Source organism: Crocuta crocuta, unplaced genomic scaffold (assembly GCF_008692635.1).
Source record: "Crocuta crocuta isolate KB4526 unplaced genomic scaffold, BGI_CrCroc_1.0 scaffold23, whole genome shotgun sequence".
In the NCBI taxonomy this organism is placed as follows: domain Eukaryota; kingdom Metazoa; phylum Chordata; class Mammalia; order Carnivora; family Hyaenidae; genus Crocuta; species Crocuta crocuta.
This window is the reverse complement of record NW_027529439.1, coordinates 715,359-724,032: the sequence shown is the minus strand read 5'-3', so window position 1 is coordinate 724,032 and position 8,674 is coordinate 715,359. Positions and strand designations below refer to the sequence as shown.

Genomic DNA, 8,674 nt, shown 5'->3' with positions numbered 1-8,674 from the left:
TTTCATAGAGCTCATGGTGGGTAGCTTTGTCTCCACAAGTGTCTGTATTTGCATAGCACCCCATGATGGCAAATGGAAGTAGAAATATCTAGAACTCTGAAGATGACTGCAGAAGGCTCAGAGTGTTACAGTCTGAGCCAGGAGCAACGGTGAAAAGGGAATTCTTGGTTTGTTAGAACTGGCCCAGAGCAGGGACCAGTCCTAAGTGAGCTGCCTTGAAGCTGCAGAGGAACAGATTTTCATTGCAGCCAATGGAGCAAATTATGTTTCAGAATAGCTTGGAAAAAAGGATGAAGNGGGGGGCTGGAAGGTGAGAGGCAGAGATAGTCATCAGGGCTCCTATGTCCTGGCTGAGCTTTTTCCCCAGTCCCACTTCCATTGGGTATTGGCCTTCTATATGTTGACTTTGGTTCTAGAACTGTGAGGGCCAGCAGTTGGTAAACAACCCCTAACACATGCATGGCCAGGTTGTGTAGCATCTCTTGGTAGGTGCTACATCCATTGGACTCTCCCTCCTAACCTGTTAGACTTCCAGGGTGTCCCTGTCACATATGTGTCAGAGTGATCTAAATGTGTAGGACGTTGTTCAAATAACTGGCCTGTTCTCCGAAAAAAATGTCAAGGTGATGAAAGACAAAGACTGAAAAACTGCTCCAGAGTAACAGAGACAACAGTATGACAAGTAAATGTAACACATCCCTCATGCATGGATCTCGATGGAGGAGAAAAGCTGATGATGAATATTGTTGAAGACATTAACATTTACTAGACAATAGTATTAATATTAAATTTCCTATTTTTTCCATTGATCTATGTATCTATTTTGTGCCAGTGAACCCATGCATATATAGTCAATTTATCTATAACAAACTAGGCAAGAATATACAATGTGGGGAAAGATTCTCTTCAACAAATGTTGCTGGAAAAACTGAACAGCTACACAGAGAAGAAACTTCAACTCTTTCTTATACCTTACACAAAAATAAACTCCAGATGGATTAAAGACCTAAATGTGAGACCTGAAACCATAAAATTCCTACAAGAAAACATAGGCAGTCATTTCTTTGACATTAGCAGTAGAAACATTTCTCTAGATATGTCTCCTCAGGCAAAGGAAACAAAAGCAAAATTAAACTATTGGGACTAGTGCAAAATAAAAGCTTTTTCACGGTGAAGGAAACTATCAGGAAAACAAGAAAAGGCATCCTACTGAATGTGGGATGTTTGCAAATGATATATTCAGTATAAGAGGTTAACATCCAAAAATTGTAAAAAGAAAACTTATACAACTCAACACACGTAAGGGTGCTAGGAAAAAATCCGATTAAAATGGGCAGAAGAAAAAAAAAAGCAGCAGGAGACCTGAATAGACATGTATCCAAAGAAGACATACAGATGGTCAACAGACATATGAAAAGATGCTCAACTCCACTAATCATCAGGGAAATGCAAATCTACAATGAGATATCACCTCACACTTGTCGGAGTGGCTGTTATAAAAAAGACAAAAAATAACAGGGGTTGACAAGGAGGTGGACAAAGGGAAACCCTCTTGCACAGTTGGTGGGAATGCAATCTGGTACAGCCACTGCAGAAACTAGTATGGAGGTTCCTCAAAAAATTAAAAATTAAAATTAGTTACCATAATACTGGGTATTTTCTCAAAGAAAATAAAAACACTAATTTGAAAAGATATATACACCTCTATGTTTATTGCAGCATCAGTTACAATAGCAAAGATATGGAAGCAACCCATGTGGTGTCCATTGACAAATGAATGGCTAAAGATGTGGTATATAAATACAATGGAATATTATTCAGTCATAAAAAGGATAATATCTTGCAATTTGCAATGGCATAGAGTGATCTACGGGTATAATGCTAAGTGAAATGCTTTCTCTTTGTTCTTCCTCACCTTGTTCAGTGAAATCTTGGCTGACAGTTCTATCAGAAGAACTTCCAGTGACTGCCATATTCATTGCATAAGACGAAGGTAGTCATGGGCTCATCAGCACCGCATGTCTGTACCTAGTTATAGGTACAATTCTTTCATCTGCTGCACTGGAGGAGGTCAGTAGCGGTGCCATCCATCTTGCCCATCTGATGCTCACAGGTAGCCTTCTGGGTCATGGCATTCCTCAGTTCCTTCAGCTCATCACTGGCCATTTCCTCTGTCATCACCTTGGCAATGAGTGCAGCACAGATGGCCCCACTGAGCACATTATCCCTCAGGCTGGGGTTCCTGGGGTTCTCAAGGTTGCTGATTTGGCTGTGCACCTGGTTCCAGTAATTCATGTCAGTACTCTTTTTTTTTTTTAATAGTTTATTGTCAAATTAGTTTCCACATAACACTCAGTGCTCATCCCCACAAGTGTCCTCCTCCATGCCCATCCCCCCCTCCCCCCACATCCATCAGTCCTCAGTTTTTGTCAGCATTCAAGAGTCTCTCATGGTTTGCTTCTCTCCCTTTCCCCCACCATTTCCGCCCTTCTTCTCCCCCTTGTTCCTCCGTCAAGTTCCTCCTAATCCTCCTATACGTGCAAACATATGATATTTGTCCTTCTCTGCCTGACTTATTTCGCTCAGCATAACACCCTCAAGGTCCATCCATGTTGCTACACATGGCCAGATTTCATTGTTTCTCATGGCCATGTAGTATTCCATGGTATAGATAAACCACATCTTCTTGATCCATTCATAATTCATGTCAGTACTCTTGAGACAGATATGATCTTCAATTTCTGATACCATCTTGTCACAGTTGACTTAATAGTCCTTGCAATTGCCATCAACCTTCAGGGCTGCTGAGAACATTTCCACACACTTGTACTGCACAGAGTACCCTGTGAGGTAGTACGGTGCCAGGAGATAGATGGAGGGGATAAAAGTGGGGGGGTCAGGGGATTCTGGGTGTTTTGGGAGTCTCTGCTTTTGTTTTTGTTTTTAATAGTTTATTGTCAAATTGGTTTCCATATAACACCCAGTGCTCATCCCCACAAGTGCCCTCCTCCATGCCCATCACCCCCTTTCCCCTCCCCCCACCTCCATCATTCCTCAGTTTGTTCTCAGCATTCAAGAGTCTCTGAGATGCCATCTCACGCCGGTCAGAGTGGCCAAAATGAGCAAATCAGAGGACTTTAGATGCTGATGAGGATGGGGAGAAATGGGCACCCTCCTACACTGTTGGTGGGAATGTAAACTGGTGCAGCCCCTCTGGAAAACAGTGTGGAGGTTACTCCAGAAATTAACAATAGAACTCCCCTATGACCCAGCAATAGCACTGCTGGGAATGTACCCAAGGGATACAGGAGTGCTGATGCATAGGGTCACATGGACCCCAATGCTCATAGCAGCACTCTCAACAATAGCCAAAACATGGAAGAAGCCTAAGTGTCCATCAACGGACGAATGAATCAAGAAGATGTGGTTTATCTGTACAATGGAATACGACATAGCAATGAGAAAGAATGAAATCTGGCCATTTGTAGCAACATGGATGGAACTTGAGAGAGTTTATGTTGAGCGAAATAAATCAGGCAGAGAAGGACAGATACCATATGTTAGCATGTATAGGAGGATTAGGAGGAACTTAACAGAGGACCGTGGAGGGAGAAGAAGGGGGGAAAACCATGGGAGTCTCTGCTTTTGATTTGCTGCTGTTTGATCTTTCCATTGATGGCCTTTTTGTAGAGGAGGTGGCTGAAGACTTGGAGTCCACAGTCTCTTCTGTCTTTGGGCTCTTGCCCTTGTTTTTTTCAGTGGTGAAAAAAGTCCTGCCAATGGCTTCTAAGGGAAATAGTCAAGACCCTTTTCTTTCTTTGCTTTGTCTCTTCTCCTTTTTCTTCTTTGGGAGGTTCAGGGGAGTTCAACAGTCCAGTTTCTGATGAAGACTCTGGCCAAAGACACTACCTTTTTGTCTGAGTAGTGCTTGTGGACCCCATTAACAGAGATTTCAATCCTGGTTGTCTGGAATAGGTGGATGGACATTTGACAGCAGTTCATTTCTTCAGAAGGTCAAAGGCCCCTTCTGTGTTCTTCCTGGCCACCACTTCTCCAAACTTTCTGGCCATCCTCAGCACCTCCTCTTCCTAGCTCATGCTAGCACATGCAACGTGGAAGGGCAAGCTAAAATAAAGAGAATTAAGAATACACTTATCTTGATGAGCACTGAGTAATGTATAGAGCTCCTGGATCTTTATATTATATACCTGAGACTAATAAAATGCTGTATGTTAGTTATACTTGAATAAAAAATTTTTAATTCCTCATTTTTGATAATTATACTGTGAGTAGCAATGTATATGCTTTGGTTCTTAGGAAAACACACAGAAATATATAGAGGTAAATCACACAATAATTCCTTCCTTCTCTCATGTGGGTCAGAAAAAAATAACATTAAATATACATACAGAAAATGATGGTGTGACAAATGTAAACAATTAGTGAATGAGGGTAAGGGGTTTTAAAGGAGTTCATCATCCTAAACCTGTAATTTTCTGTAAGTCTGAAATTATGTCAAGGTTAAAAATCTACAAAATAAAAGAGAATTGGGCTATCCAAATCTGGCAAGACCTTAGAAGGACTGGAGAGCCACTTGCAGCTATGTGCCTCCGGGGATGCTGGGTCCAAGCAAAGGTATGTGGAGACACACGGACTACATCCTCCATCCCATGGCTGTCTCACCTCTGATAAACTGTTTTATCCTTGGCTAATTAAATAAGGACTTCAATATGACACTCCTGTGTGTATAAGTGAGAATGTGTGAGAGAGAATGTATGCATGTGTGGGTTGTGTGTTCTCTCCAAAACTCATCACTCATCTCAAATATGGCAGAAATAGACCCTGTGAGGTGTTACAGCCCCTGGACTTCCTGGAAGCAGAGTCATAAGAGGACTACAGTGAACACTTCAAATATTCAAGTTATTCTTTAATAAAGTTGGAGAAAAATGAAAAAATAAAAATGAAAGGGCTACAGTGAAGACACTTCCCTTACTTGCCATACACTCAGTTCTAGCATCTCAATGTTCAGAGATTGGTCAAGTTCACCTGAGAACCATATTAATGAGATCTGCATGATGCCTTGGTGTATCATGTCCATTAACAACTGATTTTTAGTAGTTTATTCCATCATGTAGGTTGAGTACTTCCCAACTAGTCCTTAGTGATGTCTTTTTTTTTTAAGTCTTTTTTTAAAAATGTTTTATTTATTTCTGAGAGAAAGAGAGAGAGAGACAGAAAGAGAGAGAGAGCATGAGCAGGGGAGTTTCAGAGAGAGAGGCAGATACAGAATCTGAAACAGGCTCCAGGCTCTGATCTAGCTGTCAGCACAGAAGCTGACGCAGGGCTCGAATCCACAAACCGTGAGATCATGGCCTGAGCTGAAGTCGGATTCTTAACCAACTGAGCCACCCAGGTGCCCCAGTGATGTCCTTATAAACACTTGTGTCAAAACAATACTGAGCCAGACTCCCCCTGACCCAGTCTCAGGAACTGACCCCCACCTGTGGAACCTTGAGGTCATGATGCTGGGTCCTTGCTGCCATCGCTGCTGCAGGCTGCAGCAGTGGATTCAGTCCCTTTTTTGGGTGGAAGCACAAAAGGACAGCATCCCACATCCACCCACACCTTGCCCCTCAGCCACTCACCCCAAAATTCCCAGTTGTTGATGAAGGGAGAAGCCATCTAATGCCATTCAAATATCTCTCTTTGGAAGTTTGGAATGACAATGCATAGGAGAGTTGGGGCTGGGCAGAGGAAATTGGACCCGTGGGCAATGGGAGGTATGTGTACATTCCTCCCCTGTCCGTCTCTAGAGTCAACAGTGCAGATGCACAGAGGCTTCCTAAGGCCTCTCTGAACTTACCAGCCACACTCAGAAATCAGCTGGGATGTCCTATTTGTTCCTTCCCTTCTTACCTAACCCCCCAATTCCCTCATTTCCCTGCGATGGCACTCATAGTAAAAGGTGAGCACATGTTCTGTATATCTCAGGCTCTGTTTGCTGGGGAGCCCAGGATAGGATGAACCCCATCAAGAACTGACTGAAAGCAATACCAAAACTGGGAGGATGAACTTATAGAGAGGGTCATCATCACAGGAGGAAATGAGCAATCGGGTGCTTAACTAAGCACTTCTGCCTGGGTGTGGCAATTGTGCCTCCCTTAAAGCACGAAGCAGGAGGTTATGACTGCCCACCAAACACATCTCTGGCCTCCTACATTCTTTGATGTTATAAAAATGACAGGCGCTATGCGGATGCAAGTGCTGTTATTAGAATAAACCATGAGCCTCCAGTCTTCCAAAACATGTAGTTTGCTGCTATGAATTCTGGTCCATGCAAATTCAGAGCCTGGCAAAGAAGTCATCCAAAACCCCCAGAAAAAGGGAGAAGACTCAAATAGGATTTTATGAAATAGAATTTAAATCAGTCATTTGAATGTTAAATCCTAAAATTACAAAGAATTCAAGTTATTTTTATCATACCTTGGGAGCTGAATATTTTGACGTATTAATCAGTTCTCCAAAATGTCATTTACATAAAAATTTTGGTTGCTTTGGATGAGTCTCTGTCCCTGTTGTTACAGTATAATCTCAAGTGAGCTGGGTGAAGCAAGGATGCCTCTGGTGATTTGTGATTCATGCAGCATCTACCAGCTGTCTGGGGGCTGCCTCATCCACCTTGAATGGGAAAAATTATCCATTCCTTAGATAACTTTCTTAGAAAATTTCCAAGAAGTCTGGTTGTTTACACCTTGGGAATGGCGGTTGGATACAGGTCTCCCCTATAGGCTTATGAAACAGAGGCTCTTGTGACTGCTCGAGAGGTGCAGCCTCATCATCAGGAGATGGCCCCAGGAGCTTTGACCTTGGCGGGGATGGACATGCTGCTGTAGTTTCTGCCTCACTGTGCATTGTTAGTGGAAATGAAGGTCGTGGCTGCTAGGCTGGCATCATCTGTTCTGTGCTGCTCTTCAGTCACAAGCTGGTCTGTCTCAGAAGTCAGCCAGCCCGCCACCATATGCCTTTAGCTACAAGAAAAGCTGGAAAAGAAACCACAGTTCTCATGGGTTGTTTTGAGAAGGATCAATAGATCAACACTTTCTGTTTCATACTCAAGTTTAGAACCAACAGAGACATACCAATTACCAGTTTCAAAGCTAACTGAGATACATCAAATTCCAGTGGAATCATACCAACTCACCCAAGTTATCAGAAACCTTGGGGCTCCTCGGAGTCTGTGAGTTAGGCATCTGACTTAGGCTTAGTCATGATCTCACATTTCTTGAGTTCAAGCCCTGCGTCAGGCTCTGTGTTGACAGCTCAAAGCCTGGAGCCTGCTTTGGACTCTGTGTCTCCCTCTCTCTCTGATTCTCCTCCACCTACACACTCTCTCTCTCTCTCAAAAATAAATAAACATTTACAAATATTTTTTTATTTTTAAAATAGTTTATTGTCAAGTCGGTTTCCATATAACACCCAGTGCTCATCCCCACAAGTGCCCTCCTCCATGCCCATCACCCCCCTCCCCTCCCCCCCATTAGTCCTCAGTTTGTTCTCAGCATTCAAGAGTCTCTCATGGTTGCCTCCCTCCCTCTCTACAACTATGTTTTCTCTTCTTCTCACCCATGGTCTTCCTTTAAGTTCCTCCTAATCCACCTATATGTGCAAATATTTTTTAAAAAAGAAACCAACTATCTGCTTTATAAATAAAACAGCTGACCCTGGACGATGTATCAAGGTACATGGAAACAGGGGCTTCCCAATTCTGTGCCCTCAAAGAGGCACTTTACCCACCAATGACAGGAAGCCCTCACTATGCAGCCCTTAGCCTGGGGCAGGGTCTCTAAAGCTCACCAGGTGCTCCTTGCAGGAAAGCAGTTGCCTAAAATAAAGATAGGAAGGGACCAAACCACACATGCCTTATTCCCTAGGAGGAAAGAGGAAAGGGATGAGGAGAGGCCAGGAGTGCTCCTTTCATGGAAGAAACATCAGGAGTGAGGGGCAAAGTCCTCCATCCATTACCAAAAGTTCTTACTGTAAAGGACACCCTGCCTCACATAACTTAAACTCCATCGTTCTCTATGGCCTAGAGTGAAATGTCCTGAGGTGTTTCCTTTAAGAATGCATGTTTATAAGTGTCCTCTCTCCCTTTCCCCCACCATTTCCGCCCTTCTTCTCCCCCTTGTTCCTCCGTCAAGTTCCTCCTAATCCTCCTATACGTGCAAACATATGATATTTGTCCTTCTCTGCCTGACTTATTTCGCTCAGCATAACACCCTCAAGGTCCATCCATGTTGCTACACATGGCCAGATTTCATTGTTTCTCATTGCCATGTAGTATTCCATGGTATAGATAAACCACATCTTCTTGATCCATTCATCTGTTGATGGACACTTAGGCTCTTTCCATGTTTTAGCTATTGTGGAGAGTGCTGCTATGAACATTGGAGTACACGTGCTCCTATGCCTCAGCATTTCTGTATCCCTTGGGTAAATTCCTAGCAGTGCTATTGCTGGGTCAGAGGACACTTGTGGGGATGAGCACTGAGTGTTATGTGGAAACTAATTTGACAATAAACTATTTGTAAAAAAAAAAAAAAAGAATGCATGTTTATATAGTGAAATGACAGAGTGTATGCAGTTAACTTAACAAGCCCAACCAACAATATCCCCA

At 43.0% G+C, this 8,674-nt stretch overlaps 1 pseudogene; it reads right to left on the bottom strand.

The window, feature by feature from the left end:
• Positions 1-1,947: 1,947 nt before the first annotated feature.
• LOC144228313 (transcription elongation factor A protein 3-like) lies at positions 1,948-4,097 on the bottom strand (annotated as a pseudogene).
• Between the last annotated feature and the right edge of the window lie 4,577 nt (positions 4,098-8,674).